The sequence below is a fragment of the Eulemur rufifrons genome, chromosome 30 (assembly GCF_041146395.1).
Source record: "Eulemur rufifrons isolate Redbay chromosome 30, OSU_ERuf_1, whole genome shotgun sequence".
Classification (NCBI taxonomy): Eukaryota; Metazoa; Chordata; class Mammalia; order Primates; family Lemuridae; genus Eulemur; species Eulemur rufifrons.
The window spans coordinates 70,181,593-70,195,229 of NC_091012.1; the positions used below are offsets into that span (position 1 = coordinate 70,181,593).

The window sequence follows — 13,637 nt, forward strand, 5'->3', positions numbered from 1 at the left end:
TCTGTATAATTCACATTCTGCTCTGAAGATCCCATAGGTATTATCTCCATTTCACAGACAGGTGAAAGGTGATTGAGAAACATTTATGGCCAGTTGCAACTAGGGCTGGATTGGGAATCAGAGGTTTATTTTTACTTTGAACAGACCACTTACTTTCTCTTACTCTCAGTTTCTTCCTCTTTGAAATGAGAATATTAATGGCTCCTTACTCATAAGGTTGTTGGAAGGAATAAATGAGAAAATATATGTCAAGTACTGGGAACATTGCTCACTGACACATGATAAGTGCTTGATAAATGCCAGCTATTCTTTTGGAAGTTGCAAGTGATAGAAGGGGTGCCCCAGTGAAAGGAAGAAAGCCCCCTGAACTTGCCATGTGGGTTCTTGGCTTCGTGCTGGAAAGAATTCAAGAGTGAGCCAACTAACAACAGAAAGTGTATTGAGAGACAGACAACAGATGGTACTCCACAGACAGAGTAGGGGTCCTTTCCTAAGCAGGAGGGGAACCCCTTATGCGGCAATAGTTAACATTTTTAAATGTTGAAAAACCCCATATGTTACTAACATTGTCTTGAGGTCAGGCCATGAAGGTTAATCATAAACTGCTATTAAAGAAAGGTAAGCACCGTTTGTAAGGCATCCGGCTTAATTCATCCATCCTCGGGTGGTCCCAGCCAGTGACTTGCTGGTGACTTCCTTGTTCAGAGAGGATAGGGTCTGGTATCTGCGAAAAGAGCTACACTCAGGCTCTCTCGACCTTCCTTAATTATACTTTATATATTATAAGTACCTGAATTATCCACCCTCAAACATCTAGTAGGAGACGGAACCAGAATGAGCCCTATAATTTCTAGTCCAGCACCTTTACCCCCACAATACCATAGTGTTAATATCAGGGTAAGCCTTTGTCATGAGAGTACTGAGAAGCACTCACAGTATTTATGATAATATTTAAAATTAAAATAAAGACCAATTCAACCACCTAAATCTCCACAATAATAAAATAAATCTGAGACAGGCTATAAAATAATGATATGACTACATTAAAAAAGGGTTAACTAAATCAGTGGTTGATAGAAAATATTAAGTTATTTAAGAGAAGGTTGAGATGTTCAATGTATATAGCTTATTTCTGAGCATAAAGTCTTAGAATATAAACTAATAATTTTTGATCTCTCTCTCTCTCTCTGTAATATCATAAAAAAAAAAATACCTGGGTAGGTACCAGGCTGACATTTCTAAAAAAAAAAAAAAAAACTTTATTAGTATAGTGTACAGTACAATCATTAATTAGTATCCTTATGTTTCTGCATAAATACCATTCAATAGACTTGGTTAAAATTTAAGATATGAATAAATAAAATGTGCCATTTCCATACAATGGAATATTGTTTGGTCATGAAAAGGAATGAAGTATTGATACATCTATGAATATTGAAAGCATCACGCTAAGTGAAATAAGCCACAAAACCCCATGTATTCTATAATTCCATTTATATGAAAAGTCATAATAGGATAATTTATAGAGATAAAAAGCAGAATAGTGGCTGCCTGGAGCTGGGGGTAAGGGTTAAGAGTGATGATTATGGGTACAAGGTTTCTTTCTGGGTTGATGAAAAGTTTCTAATCTGAAATTGTAGTGATGGTCACTGTGAATATACTAAAACCATTGAATTGTATCCTTTAAAGGGGTGAATTGTACGGTATGTGAATGATATCTCAGTAAGAATTCTTTTAAAATGGTAGATAACATTCATATTCATCAGCTATTAACAATTCTGCATAGCAAACCACCTACAAACTCCATAATTTATTTAATATAACAATTAGCATTTATTTCTTGCTACTGGGTGGGCAGTTTGGCTGGAGTGACTGTGTTTTAGGCTTTGGGTCAAGTTTAGGTCTGTGGTAAACCTATTAGGCTGCATGGTCAGCAGCTATCCGGAGTATTTTTTCTCCCCTGCAGAAGTTAGAAGGTCCCAGGAGGCTAAATAGAACCATATGATATTTCTTAAGGCTAGTCCCAGAACCAGCACACTGTCACTTCCTGTCACATTCCATTAGCCAAAGCAAATTACTAGTCAAGTCTGGCATTAATGGGATGAGGAAATATTCTTCTTTCAGAAAGGTAGAGAAAGGGAATGAATATTTGTTGAAAATTAATTGAATCCACCACATCATTTAACAATATTTTTGTAATGAAACCCAATGTAATTACTACATTAGGCGTGTGTGTGTGTGTGTGTGAGTATGTGTGTGTGTGTGTGTGTGTGTGTGTGTAGAGTGCCTGCCTGTCAAGCTTCCTAAAGGAAAAATAAAATAAAGAAATGAAACTTCATTAGAAATAATAAGGACAACAATGTCACTCTCCTTTGCATTAGCAGTAAAGAAGCTACATTGTCAAAAAGCCATCCAGAAAATGTTCTCTCATCATTGCAATATTGTGCAGTTGAACTAAGGTTCATCATCAACTAAAACAGCAAAGTGGTGCCAACACGCCTTGCAGTGTTGCAGGTGGTCCTGGGTGTTGGAACTTTTTAGAGTTCTCCACAGTGGTGGGGCCCTAAGGCCTAGCAGAGGGGCAGGTGGCATGTGGGGGCTGGCCCAGTGAGAAGCCAAACAGGATATTGTTCTGATTTACAAAACTAGCTCTGTGGCAACAGAAGCGTGTTTGCCTCACGATTTCAAAGCCATTCAGTGACCGAGGAAGAAGCCAGAGCTTTGAGCCAATGTCTATCTTCCCAAACAAAATTGTTAATCAAAATCCAATCCTTATTTCTACTTCACAACTAATATTTGTCTAATTCAGAGATCCTCATATTTCACTTAAAAATGCCTATGTTTGTGCTTAAAACAATCTGGTGCTCAAAATCTCAGAGGTTTAAATTTTCCAGATTAATCTGAATGTGACACATCCACGAATGATATTGAGAAAGCTGCAACTGCAGGATTCCACACCTCCCTGAGTGGGTGCTGATTCAGCTAATGGTAATTTTACATTGAGGGCAAAAGTTGCCTGCATTCAACAGCACAGACTTTACACAGATGGCACTAAAGCTAGCTAGTCTGAAAGCTATAAAGAAAAAAAAAGCCCTCTCTTCAGCTTTGTGACACTGGACAGGATATAGATTTTTGAACACTTTGCTGTCCAAATGCTAAGTGGTGATAGGTTGTCCAATCCTACAGCTGGGTGGCTTACAAAATAAGGATCTGTCCTTTATGCTCTAACACTGTGGTAGAAATCCATCTCTCTTTGCCTCTGCTGAGTCCCAAGAGGACAGTTGTCTATATATAATTACACACAATTGGGCACAGTCAGTGGCTTCATTCAGAAGAGACCCAGCTCTGATCTTTGCTGGCTCTTCAATGATTCCTGAACCATGAAGGAGGTGGTCCTGCCAGGTCAGGGTTTATTATGGACACAGAGAGTTTGAAGGGACTGACATTGGAGCTGACAGCTAGGCAGTTGACTTGTGGAGGAAGGACTTCATCCATGGAAGCCTGCATGTCTGGAATGCCGAGAACCTACCTGAATAGCTTCTTATACTACTCAAAGGGAAAGAGAACATAAAAAAAAGATTTCCTTGACTTTGCCAGCGACTTTCCTTTCCTTTAATATTCAGTGTAAGCCATTCAAAAATTCTATTCTGTTCTTTACAAGGATACACTGAGGAAAAGATTGTGAATGCTAATAAAATCAAGGGTAAGCTACTTGAGCTTTTACAAAGCAGCATTACCTTACCAGGCTGAATGTTTATACAACCCACGGTAGACCTAGGCAATTTAGCCTGCTAATGTATTGTACTGCCAGATTATGTTCAGCCATAAAGATAACTTCTGTGGAACCCCTTACCCCTTGTAAGAAACATTATATGCCAAGACACCACGATAACATAACAGGAAACTGTGGAGTTTTTGAGAAAATTTAAAAGAAATATAGTCTGTGTATTGTGATAAAGGATGAGCATATAAACTGTAGAAAAATTCATGTATTCATGTTATCACCTTTCTATATCCTCCACAACAAGTTGAAAAATGATGTGCATGAAGGTAAATTAAAATTCTAAAATATGTTGCTAAGAGGGAGGTGCTTAAAAAGATTTTTTTTTTTAACCAGAAATTGAAAGCATAAAAAATGTCTGCTTTGTAAAAGACAAAGAATGAGAAGACAAGTCACAGATTGGGAGAAAATATTTGCAAAAGACATATCTGATAAAAGCTTGTTATCCAAAATATATAAAGAAATCTTCAAACTCAGCAATAAGAAAATGAACAACCCAATGAAAAAAGGGGCAAAATAACTGAACAAATATCTCCTCAAAGAAAATATACAGATGCCAATCAGCATATGAAAATATGTTGACATCATATGTCACTAAGGAATTACAAATTAAAACAACCACTACATACCTATTGACAAACTGACAACTGACAACACCAAAAGCTAGCAAGAATGTAGACCAACAGGAACTCTCATTCATTGCTGGCGGGAATGCAAAATGGTACAGTTATTTTGTAAGATAGTTTAACAGTTTGTTACAGAAGTAAACATGCTCTTACCATACAATCCAGCAATCTCACTCCTTGGTATTTACCCAAATGAACTAAAAACTTATGTCCATACAAAAATCTGCATGTGGATGTTTATAGTGGCTTTATTCATAATTTCTAAAACTTGGAAGCAACCACAACATCCTTCAGTAGACAAATGGATAAACTGTGGAACATCCAGACAATGGAATATTACTCAGTGCTAAAAAGAAATGAGGTATCAAGCCATAAAAAGACATAGAGGAAACTCAAATGCATATTCCTAAGTGAAAGGAGTCACTCTGAAAAGCCTACATTCTATACGCTTTCAACTATATGACATTCGGGAAAAGGTAAAACTAGAGAGGTAATAAGATTAGTACTTGTCAGGGATTGCGGGGGAAATGGAAGTGGAGCACAGAATATTTTTAGAGCAGTGATCTATTCTGTACGATACTACAATGGTGTATACATGTCATTATACATTTGTCCAAATCCAAATGTACCCCACCAAGACTGAACTCTAATGTAAACACTGCATTTTGAGTGATAATGATATGTCAATAAATGTAGGTTCACTGACGTAATAAATGTACCACTGTGGTGGGGGATGTCGACAGTGGGGGAGGCTGTGCATGCATGAGGATAGAGGGTACAGGGGAACCTTCTGTATTTTTAACTCAGTTTTGCAGTGAACCTAAAATTGCTCTAAAAAATAAAATTTATTAATTAAAAAATAACACACACACGTGCAAGCGCACATACATGTGTGAAAATGCACACACACACATAACAATTAATCCAATCCCTGTTTACTCACTGCCTAGCTTACAAAATTAACATTGAATATTAAAGCTCTCTGCCATGCCTTCATTCTTTTCCGTAACTACTACACTGATTTTTCTTTATTATTCCAATGCATTTCTTTACCACATTTGTATCCATAATTAATATGTTGTTTTAATTTTGTATGATTTTTAACTTAAAATAAATGGAATCATGCTTTAGGTAATCCTCTTCTTTGGCTTTTGTTTTGACTTGACTTTATAATAATATGGTGCTTCCATGTTGTTGCCTGTAGCTGTAGTTCATTCTTTTTAAAGCTGTATACTATTCCATGCTATAATATGCCATACTGTATTTTTTCCATCTATTCTCTGGTTATGGACATACAGTTGTTTCGTATTTATTTATTTTTCTTATTTTACTACTGCAAACATTGCTTTAACTGTCTTCTTGTGAATGAGTGTAAGAAATTTCTCTAGAGAGTATTCACAGAGGTGGAATTGCCTAGTCCTAGGGTATATATATATATATATATCTTTATAAAACAGTGCCAAATTGCTTCTCAAAATTATTCTACCACTTTTCACTCCTATCAATAGTATATAAAAGCTCTGATTGCTCCACATCCTTGCCAATATTCCATATCAGCTCTTTCACTTTTTTAAATAAATCTGAAAGGTTTAAAGTGGTATCACATTTAGTTTGTATTTCCCAATTAGGTTGCTCTTGCATTTTTCATGTGTATTGCTGTTTTGAGTTCCCCTTCTAGGAAATGATTGTTTAATTTGTTTGCTCTTTTATTAGTTTGTTTATCCTTTTCTTATTGCTGTATCTTTTTCCAATATGTGATTTTTGTTTCACTTTAGTTATGGTGTCTTAATTTTTATATAGTCTAATTTATCAATTTGTCTTTTTCAGTTGCATTGTTGGTGTCTCATTTAAGAAATCCTTTCATATACAATAATCATAAAGATATTCTAAGTTGTCCTATAGAAGTTTTCAAGTTTTGCTTGTCATAATTGCCTTTAATCAATCTGAAATTGATTTTGAGTATAATATAGTTTCTGTTTTTCTGAACAGATAATCAACTGTCTAAGCATAATTTGCTAGATATTCTATGCTTTTCCCATTGTGCTCAAATACCAGACCTATCAAGAATCATTGCAGTATACATTATGGTCCATTCCTGGAAGATTTGAACTGTTTCATAGGACTATTTTTCTATCCCTAAACAAATCCTACATTATCTTATTGATTGTTACTTTATTATGATCTTCATATCTGTTAATGCAAGACCTCCCCAACTCCTTGTTCTTTGTCATTAGAGTTTTGGATATGCCTGCCATTTGTTCTTCTACATGAATCTTAGAATCAAATCCTCAAGTTATTCACACACACACACACACACACACACACAAACACACAACTCTTTTCAAGTTTGATTAGAAATGCATGAAACCTAAAGTTAGATTTAGGAAGACTTGGCATATGTATGATATCAAGCCTTTACAACCTTATCAATTTATTTAAGCTTTTAATGCCTTCCAGTTTCTAACTTAATTGAATTATGAAGAAATAATATGATCTACATGATAGTTGTTCCGTAAAATTTAGGACTTGCTTTATGGCTTAGTATATGGTCAATTTTGATAACTTTGTGTGTACAGTTGAAAATAAAATGTATTTTATTTTTCAATTGCTGAGTCCATTAGATCAAAATTTTTAATTACACTGTTCAAATATCTACATACTTAATGATTTTTTTTTTAGCCAGCTTAGATATACTGGCTTTCATTTGTTAGTATTTGCCTAATGTATCTTTTTGAGTTTATTAATTTTGGCCTTCCTGTGCCATTATGTTTCTCATATGTCTTGTTCAGCAACATATGGCTACATTTTATTTTTTATGTGGTCTGAAAAATAGTGTGTTTTAACTGGATCTTTTGATTCATTTAAATGTATAGTGGACACAGGTATAATTAGGATTTATAACTACCACCTTAGGGACTGGTTTCTATTTATCCTACTTCTTCTATTGGTGTTTTTATCCCCTTTCTTTATTACCTTACTTTGGATTGATTAGGATTTTGGGGGTCTTATTTCATATTTCCCAAAAATGTTAACATGCATACTTAACAAAGACTGAAGTCTAGTCAACTTTCTTTATACTCCTTCAAACAATGCCATGACTTTAAAACACTTAACTCCTCTCATCCTCTGAAAAACGACATGCTTTATTTCCAGATTTTAGATCTGCTTTAGCTTAGTTAACCCCACAAGTTGGACATTTTTATTAAGATTTATACAGTCAACATTTGCTTAGATATATGCACAAATTTACCTATTTATTGAGCCACCATTGCTATTGACAGCTGAGTACCTCCTTCTGGGATAATTTCTTTTTGGTCTGAAGTGTACACTTTAGAGTCTCCTTTGGTGGGAGAATCTGAGGCTGGTAATGTGCCTTACTTTTTGCTTTTCTGAAAATGTCTCTATTGATGGTCTCTTTTCTTCATCATGCTCTCAATTTCATATCACTTTCCCAAAGATAATAGTTCTAAGTATTTTATATCTTATATTTAGTAATTCCAATAACTAGAGTCTGGGTCAGGTTTTATTCTGCTGCCTGTTGTTTTGCTGGCTTGAACAAATGGTGCCTATTCTGGTTTGTGAGAGGTCCCCAAAAACATTCACGTGTTATCCACACTGAGGTTCTGAACAGATTGATAAATAAAATAAATGAGTGACCACAGAAGACAAAACATCATCTTTATTACTGATAGGCATGAATTTAGGTTTGTTAATCAAGAGAATTTGTTAATCTTGGCTCTCAGAATTAACAGAAATTAATCACTAAGTCTCAGAACATACTAAACCAAAAGTAGCTTCCTCGTGTGTCAGGATGACCTGCCCTTGGAGAAGCAGAGTAAAACATCTCCTTCCTGTGAGCAAGTCACTCCCACAAGGAAGAAGGATGTTACTGAGCTAAGCATTCCTAGGTATTTTCTTCAAATATTCCAATCAGGTAAGTTACTCCATCAACCTTCCTCCCCAGTTCAGAATAAGTATATGGTCAGAAAGATTCCAGGAGTGTAACACGAGCAAAGATCTCTTTCTTTAGCAGAAAACTTCAGGAGTAGGGGAGACATTTTGCCCTAAAAGTGCTTCGTGTTTGTACTAGTTTGCTAGGGCTGCTGCAACAAAATATCACAGACTGGGGAACTTATAAAACAAAATTTATTCTCTCAGTTCTGAAGGCTAGAAACCTGAGATCAAGATGTCAAAGTTGGTTCTTTCTGAGGGCTATGAGGGAGAATCTGTTCCATGCCTGTCTCCTAGCTCTTGGTGGTTTGCTGGTGATCTTTGGCTTTGCTTGTAGATGCTGTTCTCCTTGTGTCTTTACATTGTCTTCCCTTAGTAAGTGTCTCTTTATCAGCACATAGAGTTCTTTTTATAAGGACACCAGCTATATTGGATTAAGGGCTCACCTACTCCAGTATGACCTCATCTTAACTAATTACAGCTGCAATGACTCTATTTCTAAACAAGGTCACATTCTGACATACCATGGGATAGGACATCGACATATGAATTTTGGCAACCCAAACAATAACCTTTTGTGTTGTTTGGTTTTTGACTATAAGTACTTGCTCCTTGGAACTTCATCTGTGGAAAACCTTTGAGGCCTGAGTTGAAGATGCATTCCTCCAAAGAAAATTTGAGTTTGACTTTGCTAAGTGCCTGGGGTATATCAAACCTGCAACGTTTAAGAAATGAATTCTCACCAGGAGGTTTTTTAGACCACATGGACAGTGTGAATTCAAACCCCAAAATTTCCCAAGGTCCACCTTTTGTTTAAAAATGCTAAACAAGGACCTTTTCTTCTACTCAACACTGTCTATGCTGAGATTAAGGTGGACAAGATTTTCTGCCCTTTTCTGTGAGATGGAATTTTTTTTTCTTGCACATCTTTATAATGAAGGTCTTGAACCCTTACAATATCATCTAAGATTTTTGCCAGGGTATCCCACAAATTTCCCCTCTTTGAATGGGTATTGGGCTTTGTCTCCAGGCCTCTGGACCAAATGATCTTAACCATTAAAGCTCAAGGTCATTAGGGCTTAAAGATGTTTCCGAAGTGAAAGATACCTTTTGTATTTACTTACCTTTCTAGATTTTGGATTTCCTTCAGTCTTGGCCTTTAAGGGTATTTCTTCCTTTCTTGCCAGCAAAGCTATGCAAATAGAAATAATTATTAATAAATATATTTTAGCCAACATTTTCAGTTGTTTTGCCACAACAGAATTATTCAAGAGGTGCTAGTTTACCATCGTTTTTTGTGGCTGACTAATTAATCTCTTATGTGCACATATGGTAGTAACATTCACTGGGTGTCGGGCAAGTGGGAGGGAGGAGGAGGGGATGGGTATAATCACACCTAATGCATGCGGTGTGCGCTGTCAGGGGGGATGAGCACACTTGTAGCTCTGACACAGGCAGGGCAAAGGCAATATATGTAACCTAAACATTTGCATCACCGTAATATTCTGCAATTAAAAAAATAAATAAAAATAAAATAATCATTCAAGCTTTCTAGGCTGCTCTACTGCACAAAAAAGATATCTAGGCAGGGTCTTTCTAGAAAGAATTGTATCCAAGATCAATAACTAATAATTATGGCATGTTTACTATATCCATGCTAATATTATACTAAGTGCCTCACATGAACTGCTAATATCAAGCCTTTTGGCAGTTTCTAGGACTGTGTTTCTTATGTTTTTAAGTTAAGTGGTCTTATCTTCAATAATTAAATTTATCTCACTTCTGGAACCAATACCACATCTGTAGTCCTGAACACATATTGTTTGTTTCCAGTCTATGTGTTCAGGAATTGAGAAGCAGTGAGTTTTCACCCATTCTTCCTTCTTTTACACTATTTAGATGGAATCCCAACCATTATTAGAATATTGAGTTCATACTACTACTAGTAATAATAATTATTGCATGTCTACTATTGTTTGACACTTCTGACTCAAAACAATCCTGCAAGTTATTTTTATAGTCTCCATTTATGAAAAACAAAGAAACTAGGGGAATCACACCATTAATTAGCATAATGGCAAGTCATGAAATCACCTGTAAAAACAAAATTCCCTAAGCTTCACCTACCCAGATTATTCCACATGCTCAGCAAACCCGCCCTGCACCTTGAGACCTACAGGCCTTTTCTGATACTCTCCCTTTTCCCTGAAAGCCCTTCCTCCCTTAAAGGGCCAGTGAATGTCTACACATCCTTAGAGGCACAACTCAAATATCTCCTCCTCAATGAAGACATCCATGAACCCCTCCTGGCCTTCATACCTATTTGGTTCCTATCTATTTTGGGTATTACTAGTCACATTGTTTTCTAATGAATCATGTGTCTATCTCCCCACATGTAATTGTGATCCAGGGAGAGAATAGTATCATTTTCCACACTGAATCTCTAACAACTACCATGATAGCTGGCACATTTAGCATGAATGGATCAATGACTAGATTTAATGGAACTAGTTAGAATTCATTTGGGAAGACTCCATGTTAATAATAATTTACATTGTCTTAAACTCTCATCTAAAAACATTCTTCCTTCTACCAAAATCTCTCTTCATTTTCATTGAGGCAGCCTTCAGAAAATGGTATTAGATATAATCAAAATACTATGATATGACTTCAAACTTGTGTAGAAATTATAGCTTTCAAAGCACTTCCCATTACATTTTGTTTTCTTATTTGCCCTCTGAGCTGGCCTGGAGAGGTGGTTTAGTCCTTTCTTACAAATGAAAAGAATAAAAGCCAGATCACATGCTCTGGGAGTATTAGAAACAGGAGTTGGTCTCTTGTCTTCCAGCATCTAGTCCAGAGCTTTCCACTCTTCTAATCTGTCCCTCTTGTGGTTAAAACTGTGTCTTTGCAAGAAGGAAGTATCAGCAATTTGAATCATATTACATTTCAATAAATGATCATTGGGTGATGTGCTTCTCCAATTTTAGTTTAATCACTAGGAAAGTGATTTATCAGGCTCCATCCTCAAAGATTCTGATTTACTAGATCTAGGGTTGAGCCTAAGAATTATGAAATACCCCAGGTGATTCTGGTGCAGTATTTTGTAGGCCACAATTTGTGAAACACCAGAGAAAGAAAGACTAGACTAAAATTTGTTGTTTTATGATACCTTCACAGCAAAATGTGGTCTCATGAGTGCAATCTGTATCTGTTCAAAGAAAGGGTAAGTAGTAGTGCATAGGGGAATAGTGGCAATGAGAAAATAACAATAACAAGCCAACAGGCTGAGGGACAGAGAAGGAAAAGCCAAGGTGCACAAGATGCCTGAATTGCCTGCTAGTCTTTTCATAAGGTAGAGAAAGAAAATCGGAGAACATATTCTGTGGAGTTGGTATTATTTGTTGCAAGTTTCCAAGGCATTTTATATTGGAAAAAGAACTATGTTGATGTAATCCCATATCTAGCGTTGCCATTTGTTCTTTTTCTTCCACAGAAGGTGTTACTTTCTATTTTTTCCCCTCTCTGCTCTCTAAACTAGGTAACCATTTGGTTGTTTTTAATTGTCACATTTGTTCTCATACCAACATGTTAAATGTAACTTGAGCGAAAGCCAAACCTGCAAATCCCTTTGCCTCTTTCTGAAAATCCACACAAAACTGAAGTTAGAAACTTTATGTTTCTTTTTTAGCTTGGTTCCTCATTACATTTCTAAAGTTATCAGTTTATGACTGCCCAGGAGTAGGAGAGAATCCAGATTCATTTTCAGCCACTCATCATATTCTGAATATTCTGGGATAAACAATGGAGATGGAGACTGAAAATGTAGTATTTTAAACATCAAAATTTACCTGTGAAGTAATGTTTGTCCTGTATATCCTATTTTATTATTGGCTTCAACATAAAATTGGCAATGTCTCCTCCAAAAATGATTTCACTTCGGAGCCCCGAAAAATCATGGAAAAGAATGCAACAAACCTTTTAAAATCAAATTTAGAGAAGTACAAAGATTTGATAAGTTAATAGCAGTAAAAATAAGCCACAAATACGAATGCAAAGCAGCATGATAATTATTTTATTACAAAAGGGGTTTAGAACATTATATCTTCTTATTGTTCAGTATAATTCTGGAATGTTGTATCTCGTAGAGGGTGTACATTCAGTTTCCAAGGTGGAAAGAGAATTTTTAAAGGTATTTATTTATATATTTTTTAATTGACATATTGAAATTGTACATATTTATGGGGTACAATTTGATGTTTTAACACATACTGTATAATGATCCAATCAAGGTAGTTACAGTACCCATCACCTCATGTATTTTCCATTTCCTTGTGGTGAGAACATTTAAAAAGGGCTCTCTTCTAGCTATTTTGGAATATGCAGCATTTTACTACTAACCATATTCACCTCACTGTGCAATAAAACACTAGGATTTATTGCTCTTGTCTAACTGAACCTTTGTACCTGTTGAGCAACCTCTCCCCATATTCCTCCTCCACCTACACTCCCTAGTCTCTAGTAACCACTGTTCTACAATCTGCTTCTAGGATACCAACTTTATTTTTTTGAGATTCCACATATGAGTGAAATTATGCTGTATTTATCTTTCTGTGCCTGGCTTATTTCACTTAACATGATGTCCTCCAGTTTCACTCATTTTGTTGCAAATGGCAAGATTTCATTCTTTCTCATGATTAAATAGTATTCCATTATGTGTATCTGCCACCTTTTCTTTATCCATTCATTCATTGTTGGACACTTAGGTTGATTCCATATCTTGGCTATTGTAAATAGTGCTGCAATTAAACATGCGAGTGCAGAGATCTCTTTGGCATACTGATTTAATATCTTTGAAGATACCCAGTAGTGAGATTGCTGGATCATCTAGCAGGTCCATTTTTAATTTTTTTGAGGAACCTCCATACTGTTTTCCATAATGGTTATACTAGTTAACAATCCCATGAACAGTGAGTGTTTCCTTTTCTCCACATCCTGACCAACACTTGTTTTCTTTTGTCTTTTTTATAACAGCCATTCTAACGCAAGTGAGGTGGTATTTCATTGTGGTTTTGGTTTGCATTTCCCTAATTAGGGATGTTGAATATTTTTCATCTATCTGTTGACCATTTTTATGTCTTCTTTTGAGAAATGTCTGAAGTTTTTTGTTCATTTTTTAATCAGGTTATTTATCTATTTTTTGCTAAGTTCTTTGTATAATCTGGATATTGTCAATGTATAGTTTTCAAATATTTTCTCCCATTCTGTAAGCTTTCTCT

General features: G+C 35.7%; 1 pseudogene; it reads left to right on the top strand.

Annotated features, from left to right (window-relative positions):
• The first annotated feature begins 296 nt into the window (after positions 1-296).
• Positions 297-13,637, top strand: part of LOC138378936 (coiled-coil domain-containing protein 191-like) — a 59,070-nt pseudogene continuing 45,729 nt past the window's right edge.